The following is a 12,840-nucleotide window of genomic DNA, read 5'->3' as shown; positions in this document are numbered from 1 at the left end:
CACTCCAGATGAGAAATAAGGGCCACGAGTGAAACTCATTAATTGTATCACAGAAATGCTTTTATGTCCACGCGGTTTCCCACAGGAATAATATTAGTTCTTCAATCTAAAGATATAATTAACTTTTTTGTGGTTCACAAACTCGTTCGTTTTATTCATAGAAACATAGACATACAAACGTCTACATAGATAAAAATGACAAGTCATATCGATGTGATTGGCATGAACACGTCGGAAACGTGCTTGCGATTGTAAGGGACTGAAGATTTATAGATTCGTTCGTATAGTACACACGTAAACTGGATTGGGTTGATGTACCAATCAACAAGCTTTCGGTAAAGTTAGAAAAAGACAGCTAAATATGCATCATTTCATCACTAAGTCAACGTAGACAACTGAGGCTAACTGAGCGTGTCAAGTTTAAGGGCTAATAAATTTTCGAACGTAGGTATGTCTCGACTATTTATATTGTCCAATTTGCTGAGAATAAAAGCGCAGTAAAGTCTCACTAGTGATTAGTTCGAGAAGCCATTAGGATCAAGGAATTAGAATTTCTTAAGAGTTAGGTACATACTATTTTTTTATATTTTATATTTATTTTTATATTTTTTTATATATTTTTTTGTTTGATATTGTACATTATTAAGATTATTTATCTGTAAACAAAAATGAGCGCTGCAAGATATGTTTTTTTGAACACCATCAAAATAGTTAGATATTAATATTACGCGAGAAAGGGAAGGTATGATGCCGCGGTGTAGGAATGTCGCACTATCTCTTTCGCACACGGTAATAACGTCAGACGCAATGTGGCACATTTTTATTTAACAACTACCCCTATATACTTACTATATTCAATGTTTTAAAGTGTAACCACTCCAAGCTATTGAATTCAAAATGAACTAATGGCTTCAACTTTTTGTGCATTTACAGAATGGCAGATTAATGATAGTGAAACAGCCTTATAATCGTGATCGGTGTAACTTGACAATGATTGCCAATTAACGAGGTTAGCATTCATGTAATTTATTTAATTGAGTTTTTAAGCCACCCAGTAGGTACGACGACAATAAACTTAACTTAACTCAAGATCCAATCAGAACCGGCATAATCATAATCATCAGAACTATTATTATCATGCAATGACCATTGTTTCAGGAGTCTATCGAATTTACCGCAGTTATTTTCATGCTCAGAAAATTTAGTACGATTTAAATTAATGCCATTTATATCCCCTTTTTTCTAAAAGAAAGGTCTTAAGTTATATTTTTATTGTCTTTAAATGCCTGTCGAAGAGCAAAGGACTTTGATATTTGTTACATTTTTTTGTTTTTTTTTTATTGCTTATATTGGTGGATGAGCTCAGGCCACCTGGTGTGAGGTGGTTACTGGAGCCCATAAACATCTACGACGTAAATGCGCCACCTACTTTGAGACATAAGTTCTAAGGTTATAATGGTATAAGTATAGTTACAATGGCTGCCCAACCCTTCAAACCGAAAAGCATTACTGCTTTACGACAGAAATAGACGGGGTGGTGGTACCTACCCGCGCGGACTCACAAGAGTTCCTACCACCAGTAAATCACCAGTGTCTTACAAACCACAAACTCTCGAAATAAAATTAAACAGCTATTTATGTACAAGGTAACGACTAACGCCTTTCATGCTAGATGCAAATCAATAGATACCATTTGTCAAAACATCAATAAAACACTGGCAAGCAACATGTGTGACACGGGCAAGGGCAAGGCGGTCACGGTAACAATGAGAATAGAATGGCGACTTGACAAATTGATTTGAAAACCGGTAACTATGTTGACTTCGGCGAGAAATTTATGGTTTGCGGGATGACAAGACTTGTGTAAATAATTTTTAAGTTTGACGAATTGATGTATTATTGGTGTTTGTTTACCACTATTTCCAGCTTTATTTTTCTACCCGTTTGATAGCCGAAGGAACTATTCCAGCTATGCGCGGATGGGTAAGCTCACGGGCTCAGTCAGAGAATTTGCGAACACTAGCCCTAGCAAGACACAGTTGTTATAGATTTGATCCCGGACATACCGGTTCGTATGTTTTGCTTGCAAGCCCATAGTATCATCATCATTTCGATGAATCGAAATCCACAACGGAATTACAAAAAGTTTTAAAGTTACCTACCTATTTTAAAACGGTACGAAATTTGACCAACTTTTGAGCGTTTCGTTTTTTAGTTCCCTCTGATCCCAAAGTATACAGAAATGTTCGTGTGTAAAATCCATACAATTTATCCTTCGATCAACAATAGTAACTATGTTGATCGAAGAATTTATCTCTTATTTAAAATTCCGTGTTACATTTATAATTGTATGCCATCCGTCTGTCAAAGTCCCGGCTATCGAACTCTATGACTATGGGAATAAATGCAATTATAACGGTAGGTGAGATTGTTCTATGAAAGAGACTACATCGATGTTTTTATAAAATCACTCTATTTCACTTCCTACAGGAGGTTACGTCTGAGCGCCACGAGAAATAGCGATCACAGAGCACCGGTATCAAAATGAAAATTACCTTGAAGAGCTTTGCTTCTCCACGTTTTTTGATTTTGACCAGAGGGCCCAGAAAAGTGAAATTCCGGATGCGTGGGCACTGAGAAAGGCTCTTTGAATACTTACATTCTAAGGAGGTTAATCAGATGACTAAAGGTTGTGACTATAAAATAAACAAAAAAGAAGATTGGGAATGCATCCATTTTATACTTTGCAAACAGTCTCTTAATTGAGATACATGTTAATTAATTAATTAATTAGAAATAAAAAAGCTGATCTAGGAATCGTCTTTATATTAATTAATAAATGAAGCAAAAACTTTGTACCCCTTTTTACCCGTGCTGGAATCATGGTCCAGGCGGCTGGCCGATCCTTCGGCTGGTCGTAGGACCCTCGAGGCGATTCGCCCAGTCCTTGTGGATTGGGTGAATCGTGACAGAGGACGCCTCACTTTCCGGCTCACGCAGGTTCTCACTGGGCATGGTTGCTTCGGTGAGTTCCTGCACCGGATCAGAGCCGAGCCGACGGCAGAGTGCCACCATTGTGATTGCGACTTGGACACGGCAGAGCATACGCTCGTCGCCTGCCCCGCATGGGAGGGGTGGCGCCGTGTCCTCGTCGCAAAAATAGGAAACGACTTGTCGTTGCCGAGTGTTGTGGCATCGATGCTCGGCGACGACGAGTCGTGGAAGGCGATGCTCGACTTCTGCGAGTGCACCATATCGCAGGAGGCGGCGGGGCGCGTTAGAGACGCGGAAGCCCGCCGCCGTCGAGCGGGGGCCAGGGAGGCGGATGTCGCCCAAGCCCTGGCCCTCTAAGTGTTTCGGGTCCCCCTCATATGTCGGTCTGGGGACCGGACAGGGAGACGTCGTGCAAGCTGCTCTGCACGCGTTTTACACAAGAGCATCCGGGTAATGGAAGGCCAGCTATCCTCGACCCACGCTGGTTCTGACCCAGCGGGGTATTCCGTAGGATAGCTCACTCTAACCGGCGCCATCTGGGCGGGCTCCGGATAGCCTGCCGACCGAGAGGGCTGGTGGTCGTGGCGCCGACGACCGCCAGTCCGGCGTCCCGAGGGGGAGGGTGATGGGAGAGATGTGCTCCGCACTAAACACTTCACTTTCCCCCCTTTGCCTTTTCATGAGTTCTGTCTCATGTGAGGTTTGGACGTTGGTTGTTGAGCGACAGGAGGTTTTAGTCGGTTCGACTCCGACATGCTCCGCCCGCCGTCCCCAGTGGAGGGCGGAAGTCCGGCGATTTCCTCCTGACCAAAAAAAAAAAACCCCTTTTTACGAAAATTGCGCGGACGGTAGAGTATGAAATTTTCCACACTTGTAGTGCAGAATGCTAATATTTCTTTTAAATTATGCATAAAAATACACAAAATCAATAAAAAAAAGCATTACACACATTACCAAGTATTTGACACACACACGATTTGGTTATTGTCAAACTTTTCATATTGCTTATAGTCGGTGGTCATATTGAGAATAGATTAAATATTGTTTGTCTATAATATTATTTGTCTAAAGTGTAGTCTTGGCGAAATCTGTAATTATAGAAGTAAGTCTTTGACAATAGAACCATAATAGTGTACAAACTTATAATTTCAATTAATTATCTTCGAATTTCGACTACCGGGGGACTACTAGTTTTTTTTAATATACCTCTTCAAGATGAATACTTTTTGATTACTATTCATAGTTTCTAAATTCAGCTGCTGGTTCGGAATAAAGAAAAATGTCAAGTAAAAGTCATCACTCGATTTCGTGTCCTCGGTCTGCGCTGAGGCCAACAACTATCGCGCTAGTGCATTCCACACTCTCGATCGAGAACACATTCGTTTTGCACTATTCATATTGGGTGACAAGTGGATTTCAATGACGGAGTTTATCAGGATAATAATAAATTTCGCATTTTTTTTTTACTAAGAACAATAAGGGCTGTTAAACTAATAGAACCATAAAAAATATACACGAAATCATAATAAATGTTGATTGTATTTTCCTCGGATTATTCATTTTAAATTAAAGTTATAGTCGATGTAGATTTGACTTAAAAGTCCAAAACGTAAAAGACAACTGAGTACAAAAACTTAACAACAAAATTTATAAGAACTTTGGCTATGTCTGATTCAATTCCGAGAAGTCACGAATATGTTAAGATGATTATCAATTTATATATCTGAATTAAAGATGCATGTTATTAAGATTCGTCTAATTTAATATGACCCCTTTGTTCTTTAGCTATTATGCTGGGACTTACGTCACCAAGACTCAAGTCACGAAAACTAGCAAATATTGTGACAAACCGACATCATGAAATGTATAACGCTTATTTATGGATATAAATCGCTCAATGAAGCCCAAATTTCTATGGCAAATACAAATAGGTTAACATAACTGAGTATTATTGTTAGTTATGGTTAGCAATAAATAATAGCTGAATATTTGACACTTTTGGCAATACACTCCTTAGCTTAGTTGAGCACTCCACAAAATATACAAGGCATAAGAATACTTATATAATATTTACATGTAAAGCCTTGTAAGTCGATTTAAGATTAAACTAATCTTCTATCTGCTTATAGAACTGAATTATGGACGAGAAAATTTGCAATTTTTTTTTTCATTTCCACATCAAACATAACGCTATGTAACTTTCAATTTGCTAGTCGTTAATAATTTAGGTACTTAAAAGATTCAGAACATCATCAGTAAATTATTAACACACACACGCACACACAAACGGACACGCTGCAGGTGAATAAACAACACCTATTTATAATGATAAAACAGTTAACCGGCATTAACTTCACCCGACCTCTGCAAAGGTAAGCCGCTCCCAGTTGTACTAAATTTTATTCAACGTCAAGTATCTCTCCTGCTTCTACGCATTAAATAATTATAGGTATGAGCGAGATATATATACAATAAATATAGGCCTAAGATTTCGCACCAGCACATAGACCGTTGCCTAAGATTTATATGTGGTTCACAATAGAAATCAGAAGTCGTGTCTTGTACAAAGTTCGAACCAACCCATTATTTAAGTTAAATTGGAATTAAGTAAATTTTCTATCGATTTCTTAATGAATGAGGCGTGGGTTAGATATACTGTTGCAATTTAGCATTTAAGGTTGAAGATATGAACTTTAGATGACACAATATTTCCAAAAAAGGATATAAACACCCATATGTGCAATAACATATTTTAGTATTTTCAACAAACAAGAAGCTTAAATTACAACTGTACAATACAAAAGTAACAGGTTTAAGACAGTTCAGGACGATTAAAAATAATCAAGAACTGGTTACACCCGTATTTAATATTCTGCCAGAAAAACGTGCGAATTAAAAAGTAAAAATTACTAGTTGCACCTAAATGAGCATAATAATGGGGTTTTGTGACATGAATTAACACCTCGTGATCGCCTCAATTAAGCTCGGTGCAAGTTTATTATAAACTAAAGTGAATGCAATTACGTTGTTTCGATTTAAATAATATTTTGCTAATACCGTAAAGCCCGCACTTAGGTTCAGATGGAAAAAAAACATAGTAATTTTAATGCTTGTCCTATGCATCTAGTCTTTTTTGTGAAAGATTACGACTTAAATTCTTTAATATCGACCTGATTATATGAATTATTATTATACAAAATGAAGGTTACAAACTGTTCTAGATCAACGTAACTAAACTACTTTTTTGTCAAACATGGCCCACTAAACGATGGTGATAATACCTGAAATAAAAAGGTAAAAAACAGCCCCAAAAGTGCCGAAATAATCTAGATCAATTAAGGAAATATGTATAAATCAGATGCAATACGAATACCGCAATATTTTCTAGTCAGATTCGATTAGCAAAATACTTAACTCAATAGCTCCAATATCTTATGTCCACGCGATACACACTTTTAAACTAACCTAAGCCGTCACTTAAGATAAATTAAATTCCTGTTGAAAGCCTAGACGTATTCTAAGGAACATTCCGAGACATGTCCGGTTGCTTGAAACTTAGATAAAACAATACGATTGCAACATTATGGCGATGTCTACCTATTGGAGACAATAACAAAATTCTCATTTTTAACGGTATTTAAATTATGGAAGATTTTATGTTCTGGTAACCTTTCAGGCGAGTCTAATATTTCTTCTTACATTCTGTTTTATTATGAAAAATGATATGAAGCGAAATGATATAAAGTTGATTAATTTGAGAGTTTAATCAATTTGGATGAAATTAAATGGAACAAAATGAGATGGGATGAAATATGGTCTTAGTAAAATTGTGATTATTTATTGAGATTTTTGAAGGAACCTGTGAAGTTTCATCTAGCGCTTTTATTTCATTTTCCCATGTTTGTGCATTTTCATTGACACTAAACAGTTAATAAACCACCATTATTACATATTTATTAAACCTGAAGAACTTTAAATTAACAAAATATATCAATTCGCACAACTTTGCTTCTCGCGTTGCCGTCAAATTGTCCATTACATATTCTACGAACTTCTAAGGTTATTTTTTAGAAAAATACATGTTTTATTTCATAGATTTAGTATGTTAATATGGAGTAATGATGTGCCTACTTCGTATAGACTCATCTAACTTCGTACTAATTCTTAAATATCTTAGTCATCAAAAAGTCAATATAAAAAACTTCAGTAGTTTTTAAGCACTTTTGTTTGTTTTTTCTTTTAGTCACAGTGTACAAAAGGCTTTCCAATGCCACAACGGTGGAGTACTGTTATGTAGAAAATTTCTTATTGGTTATTTTAACGCAATAAATGATATCTAAACCATTACACTAACTAAATAATCGAGATGGAGCCGAACAAAGATCGTGAACATAAATGTTTTTTTATTTATTTTTTATTGCTTAGTTGGTTGGACGAGCTCACAGCCCACCTGGTGTTAAGTGGTTACTGGAGCCCATAGACATCTACAATGTAAATGCGCCACCCACCTTGAGATACAAGTTCTAAGGTCTCAAGTATAGTTACAACGGCTGCCCCACCCTTCAAACTGAAACGCATTACTGCTTCACGATAGAAATAGGCAGGGTGGTGGTACCCACCCGCGCGGACTCATAAGAGGTCCTACCACCAGTAAAGTTGTTTGTTTGAAGAGACGTTAGGTATTTCTTTGTGCAATTTTATTATTTGTATTTTGTTCCAATCGAATCAGATTTGTTGTTTCAATTCTTTATGTCAATCTTAAAAACCAAATATCGCGAAAGTCAATAGCTTTAACCAAGTTTTGATTTACACGCGGTGGTTGTCAACTTAAAATTTGCAAGCTCAAAAGCGTAGGTTATGATAATAAACTATAATGCAACCTAAGGAAAAAAAAACTGAATATTCTTTGTTTTATTTAAAATTTTATTGGCTATTTATTATCTTCGAGGCATTTGCGAAAAGGCCTCTCAAACTGTGGCAAGAGAACAAGAAACCTTATTAAATATTCAAACTCTTGAATAGCATGTTGAATATCAGCACTACAGAAACAAATTTGTATAATAATCACTTACATTGTTATATCTTATAAACTGGTTTTAATTTAGTGCAAGGACATATGCTGTTTGTATTGACAGATATGCTGGTGTTTGACTGGTGTAAACTCTCAAAGCGACGGCTAATTATTAAATTGTCAATATCAACTATTGGCAACTAAATATCGCTAATAATGTTGGGCTCCATGAGCAAGTGAACCAGAAGCAATTCGTCTTCGTCTAAGTAAATAATACTTTAAGAATTGGTTTTTCGTAAAGGCAAATTTAAATCGTTTGAAATATAATAGTATATAGTGTATAGTTACATTAATCCTTTGAACTAAAATATCTAGGCTACTTCTCCTTTGCTGTATATTCAGACCAGTTTACCTCTTGTTAAATGAACATCGGAGCTAATACACACCACACTGTTAATGTCACCTAATCTGTGACAACCAGTCTTTATAAATTGTATTGCTACTTGGCCTTCAAAGAACAACACAGAACTGCTTTACGTAAAAACAGTCTATCATGGTAACTACTCGTGCAGATTCACGATACAAACTCTTGACAGAGCGGTGGTGTGCATGTAGGATTGTTGTCGGACATATTGCGTCGCAGAACTTCTCACCAACTCTCCAGTTCTGCAGTGATGTAGTAAGATCTAGTAAGACACTCATTGGGTGTTTTACCAGATATGTCCACCACCACCTTGAAAAACGTTTATATGAGACTTTCAACTAGGTCTTCTCCCCGTTTCTGGTGAGTCTGGTACACTCATGTAAACAACAGCCAACTGCCGACTTGGTCGGTTCATCTTTATCTATTCCGTGGGTTCATCAAATGGGCAACCTTCCACGCGGTCTGATGCCTTACTTTACCCTGAAAGACAAGGCGCTCTATGGAGTCATTTCCTCGCCGGGAGATATGTCCAAAAAATTATAGTATGTGCCCATGCACGAGCGCCGATTTAGCCGATTACTTATATGGAGGGCTTTGTATCGTACTATACTATGTAAATGATTTATTAATTCGGAATTCCCAAATATAGGTAAGATCCATGTTATCTGTGGTATTGGTTAAATATTTATTAGGCAAGAACGAAATTCTCGTTGTTTGCACAATTGCCCGTATTTAGCTCGAGAATTCTAGTGAGAATGTTAAATCAATTCTGTTTGCGGTCGGTGAACTGGTCACCAGAACGGTTATGTTAACTCATCGAACACGTGACTCAAGCTCATAAGTGCCTACGTGTTCTTGTAATGTAGGTAAATATGACAGTTTTCTGTAGAAGGCAAGTTTTGATGTGTACTTCTTAATTGCTTTTACCGTTATCTACCTGTTTAATAAAACTTAATACTAGCTGACTGATATACAATTCTCCGATTAAGCCTGGGCGCACGCATACTATACTTTCTTGGCGGTTTACAAAGTTTCAGACATGTGTCTGAAGAAACAACTATGTATTTGCATTTAAGCTCCGCAAACTACCATTTCTTAACACTTTATGATACTTTAAAGCTGCTAATCCATAAAAAGGTAATGCTAGTTAGGTTGTACGTGTAACTAATACCCGTAGTTTTTTTTCTCTATTTTCATTACATTAATTGTAAAAACGAGGACATGTTAATGTTAAACAAAACGAAAAACTTAACGGTTAAACTGGTGGTTCGGTGGACTAAAGGTGATGGCAAAAATGATGTCCAATCGGAAACTACGAAATAAAATTAGAATTAACATTTTGAAAGATTTTCATAGTAATAAGCAGGTACTAGGGCACCCATATGTCCTTGATTTCTTTAAGAAGGATGTAAGTGTCTAGCACCCAACAATCAAAAAATTCACGGGGAGATCAACAGTTTGGATTATCATTACCCAACTGGACCGACGTAGGCTACATTTATTATTAAAATTATATAAATGTGCAAAGACAAAATGTTCGGTATTTTTCCGAACAGTTTTTTTTTGTCTTTGGTCGATTTTTTTGCTTGCTTGCTATTGACGACCTTTAAGTCTATAAAAACATTTGGAAACCGTTATTTTTTTTACAAGGCAACAATTTCGTAATATTATAAAAAAGAAAACGTTGTGCATGATATGAGTCTTGAGTTGCCAATAGTTACAGTCGATTTTTGACTATTCGGCGAACACTGCGTCTACAGTTGTATCGTTCAATGTGCTTAACATTGAATGAGAGCCTATAGAATAATATATTTAAAATGATAATGCTTATATATGCAATATTATCATCAGTGCTTGTCATCAAGGTTCATTGACCGCGGCAATAGTTTGCCATTTCACCAATTAAATACCTTGCTAGACATTTACAAACATTAATTTTCGGCTCAAGAAGTATATAAGATTTTGCAAGGACTTAAATGAAATTCATTAAACAGCCTATTTTTCTATTACAATCTTTACTGTTTTCAAAATGTAAACAACGCTAAGTTTATGTTAAGTAAGTAAAATAATAGTATTGTAAATTTGTCCTTGAGTACGACGTCAACTTTTGTATTTCTATATTTTGAATTAAAGTCATAACATTTTTAACTACTCACCAAAATAGGATGATAGTGACAAATTCACCTGTCTATTTGAAGCGGAGGCTGCGTCCTTAACGCCCCTGGAATGCAACACCTGCTTCCACAACTACACTCACAGATCCTGGTTGTTAATCACTAAGTACGAGCCTTAAAGTATTACAAAAATCACGTTCACCGCTATTGAAAGGTAAAGTCACAAGCACAATTATTTTTTTGTTGAGATTTCATAAATACGTAAACAAGTCCACGAGCTTTATTTAAAATGATTATTATAATTCAATCGCCACGCTTAACGACGTACAAACGCGACAGCCAAACGAGACGCTTTACTCTTTGTCCGAGTCCCCCGTGTCGCTTCGGTCGACGAACGAATACGAGTGAATAGTTCGCCCGTCGCGTCGCCGCGCCGTCCGCCGGCCGGTGAATCGCTTCGAGGCGAGGCATCGGGGCTGCCAGATTAAAGACCTATATTGTATGCAATTCACCCTTCGATCAAGAATTCACCTTACACCCAATGCTTTTGTAGAGAAAACGAAATTGTTTATCTATACTAATATATAAATCTACAGTGGTTTTACAGGTGTTCAGTTATAACTACTGAACCATGTATCCGATTGACTTGAAACTTGGTATCCATGTAGAAAATACAATATGTACTTAATGGATAGGTTAATATGTATATTCTTAAATTTTTTTTATTGCTTAGATGAGTGGACGAGCTCACAGCCCACCTGGTGTTAAGTGGTTACTGGAGCCTATAGACATCTACGACGTAAATGCGCCACCCATCTTGAGATATAAGTTCTAAGATATCAGTATAGTTACAACGGCTGCCCCACCCTTCAAACCGAAACGCATTACTGTTTCACGGCAGAAATAGGCAGGGTGGTGGTACCTACCCGCGCGGACTCACAAGAGGTCCTACCACCAGTAAATTATTGGTAAAGTGTTGGACTCCCTAATAATAATGACAATAAATAATAATGTTAATTTTAAATGCCCAGAGTACGGCTATATAACTATATATATATATATAAAATAAGTTTTGACGTAAGATAATAAAGTACAATACAGTAAGATAATGTGTATGCATTGTTTAAACTGATTTGAGGCCGTCAACGTAAAAGTGGCCTAAGCTTACGATAGTTATTACGGAGCAATAAGGTTTAAATTTTCATGAACTTCAATTTGAGTAGGCAAAAAAACAATACGCGCAAAAATAATGTTTACTAACCCATCTGTTATCTATAGGTGAAACTATGGATAGGCCAGTTTTGCATAAAAAAATATTATATAATTTTTTAAATAAATTGCAATATACATATAAGCATGATTATGAAAAATTGTAAGCTAGGCCACTTTTGCGCTGACGGCCTCATTTATCAACGTTCGGGCGAAGCTGTTGAACCTGAAAACGACCTGACATCAAGTGTACCATGAGCTCATCAACCGAATCAAACCCAATGAAAAACTTAAAATTGTGTTTTTAAAGTCGTTCGTAATATTTTCTGGAAGGCCAAACGAGCTCATAAACATTACGTGTTCGCCGCCACGCATGAATCTTGAGATCGAAATCTCATTTGTACCAGAGCTAAAAGAGGCAGGTTGGTTGGTTGGTTCTTTTATCTAAATTATACAATACATAATTTTACAGTTTTGGTTCGTATAGGGAGCTTAGCGACTGCGAAAACTAAACTGTTAAACTTGTTTTTATTCATTATTACGTAAAACGACATTCAAGCTGCCAATGAGTTTGCTAGAACGTCCTCATTTCACGCAGCAATGAAGCAGCAGATATTCATAAATTTTTTCAGAGATACATAAGTTAAAATGGACAACAAAATACATTGTCTGGATTTTATTACATTTGTACGTTTAAAATTAGAAAAGCTTAGTTATTTAGACTTCCTTTAGATGTTTAATAGCTATTGATAACTTTAAAGCGCATTTATTTTTAAACTGGGAATACTAGACTGTTACATAGAGTACTTAATACTGATATTTCTTTGTTAAGTTAATATTCGTGTTTTTGCTTGTAAAAACAAACCTACATTACTGTTCCTTTTATTTGTTATGACTCCTACATTAAAGTATGAAATTAACCATCTGTTGTTTTTTCTCCGGTTAAGCCGTCAAGAAGAAAAAAGCAGGATAGTGGCACTCCAGGCTCACAGTACGCCGCATCACTAACCTGTTTCGATCTGGAATCAAGCCTGGAGCTACTAAGCCGACGAGGTAACTTACTGACAATATATTATGAGGTACACTCT

The 12,840-nt window shown here is 36.5% G+C and overlaps 1 protein-coding gene across 2 annotated transcripts in view; it reads right to left on the bottom strand.

Moving 5' to 3' along the window:
• The window catches only part of Cad99C (cadherin 99C), a 164,883-nt gene extending 153,934 nt beyond the window's left edge, over window positions 1-10,949 (bottom strand). The window contains exon 1 of one of the 2 annotated variants that reach the window (XM_028179074.2): window positions 10,586-10,949. The gene's annotated coding sequence lies outside the window, so the exon portion shown is untranslated. The remainder of the gene's footprint in view (window positions 1-10,585) is intronic. The other variant, XM_028179076.2, reaches the window with a different exon arrangement.
• Window positions 10,950-12,840: the final 1,891 nt, after the last annotated feature.

Source organism: Bombyx mandarina, chromosome 06 (assembly GCF_030267445.1).
Source record: "Bombyx mandarina strain Sakado chromosome 06, ASM3026744v2".
Taxonomy (NCBI): domain Eukaryota; kingdom Metazoa; phylum Arthropoda; class Insecta; order Lepidoptera; family Bombycidae; genus Bombyx; species Bombyx mandarina.
Note: the sequence above shows the minus strand (reverse complement) of the source record. Positions and strands in the feature narration are given on the sequence as shown.